The following is a 1,889-nucleotide window of genomic DNA, read 5'->3' on the forward strand; positions in this document are numbered from 1 at the left end:
CTAATATAGCTCTTCTAGAGGTAGTTCAGATAACAAGATAATCTTAAAAGCCTTGGAAAGTGAGGCATCATTGCTAGAGGAAAACAACATTCTACATCTCTTTTTAAGGGAGACATAAGGCTTTTAGATCCCATTAGTTTGAGTAACCTTTTTGCAAAATACTCATTTATTACACAAATTTGGGTGCCATAACACACCTATTATTACCATTACCAATTTGGTATTAATTCTACACATTTGTACACACAAATTTACACAGAAGAAGTTAGGAAGACAGTTTCTATCAATAATCGCAAAACCAGCTTGAAATAAACGTAAGTATTTGAAAAAACGAAATAATTTCCTGTTTGATTTTCCCAAGAAACAAACAAAGCATTTTGTAGGAAATATTAAAATAGACTATTATGCTACAAGTAGCCTCAACAAAAGGAGATAAATTCTTCTTTCTTCAGAAGCCAGTAAATAAAATCTAAGCATTTCCTACTTCAATGTAAACCTTCTCAACTTTCTTCAAGTTTTGCAAAACCTCTAAACATAAGCACATTCCCAGAACTGTGAAACAGAAGTGCAGATGGAAACACAACACAGCTAAGCCCCACACACCTCCTTATAGAGGAGGTTCTCATTTTGCAGCTGCACACAACACACCCATCTTCTATGCTCAAAGAATTTATACATGGCTAGGGATGAGAAATGCGTCCACGCTTACATGAATGGCTATTTAAGATGGATATTCCCCCTTTCTCCTTCTCAGATGGGAAAGAAAAATAAGACAACAAAAACAATCTGTAAAAATAACTTCTCTCTGTTAACACAAGTGTCAAACCCCATAACTGAGTTATCTGCTAGTGCTTTGGAGTAGAAAGAGGTGTCTGTCTAGCCAAAGATAAAGATTTGCCTCTGCCTAGGCACACAAGGCTTGATCAGCCTTGCTAATACACTTACTCAGTAGATTGCAGTGGCTTAGTGCTCAGTCGGGTTCAAAAATTTCTTGCCAAACCCTTCCCAAGTAGTTATTGACACCTAAATAAAGACTGAAAAGTCCCAGACATCTTGTACATGCTGGGTTTAGGAATTACGCTCACAGTAAATCTTCAAAAACTCTGAAATTCTGTCTGGTCACTTCTGGAGAAATGTAAATACCTGCATAAAACCAGTAGCTCTCACCCAGAGATTCAGAGCTTGCTAATGGCAGCACCTTCACATTAAAGGATGACAGGACTTAGGTACTTCGACGTGCCAGTTTTGTCCTTTCCTTGAAGCAAAGACAGACAGAAGCTGACAACCTGAACAGCCTCTGCTGAGCTCCCAGAATGTCTGCTGCTCATGTCAGGCAAAGGTTCATTTTTTCTCAGAAGCCAAAGTACACCCATTAGGGGAGTTCCTGAAACAGCAACCCATCCTGCTAGATGTCATACAGGGAAAAAAAAACAACCAAACAAAAAGACACCTGCTCCACAGTGTATCTCCATTTAATTTGGAAAAATACTTTAATATATGGAAGTCAATAGAAAACACTCTTTTTATAGCAACTATCTATACACTAACCAAACTTTTTCTAAATACTAAAACTACTATGTACTGCCACAATGACCTTCCCATTTAGGCAGCACCCAAGGGAAATTATTTTTTTGTTTTCAATATCCAGACACTAGCAAAAAACAAGTGTACCTGGCTGCCATGTAACTATACATACAGTTCTCCTTGGCTGTAAACTCTCCATGGAGTGACATGCCAATATACCTTGAACAGCTTTACCCTGGTAACGTCAATGCTTCAGATAGGTCACAAAAGCAATTTACATACACAGCTCAGCTAGAAAACACACAGTGGATTCAGGAAAGCAGACTGTTAAGTGCTGTTCAGAGAAAACAAACTTCTGTAGGGAA

The sequence above is a fragment of the Merops nubicus genome, unplaced genomic scaffold (assembly GCF_000691845.1).
Source record: "Merops nubicus isolate BGI_N331 unplaced genomic scaffold, ASM69184v1 scaffold1752, whole genome shotgun sequence".
In the NCBI taxonomy this organism is placed as follows: Eukaryota; Metazoa; Chordata; class Aves; order Coraciiformes; family Meropidae; genus Merops; species Merops nubicus.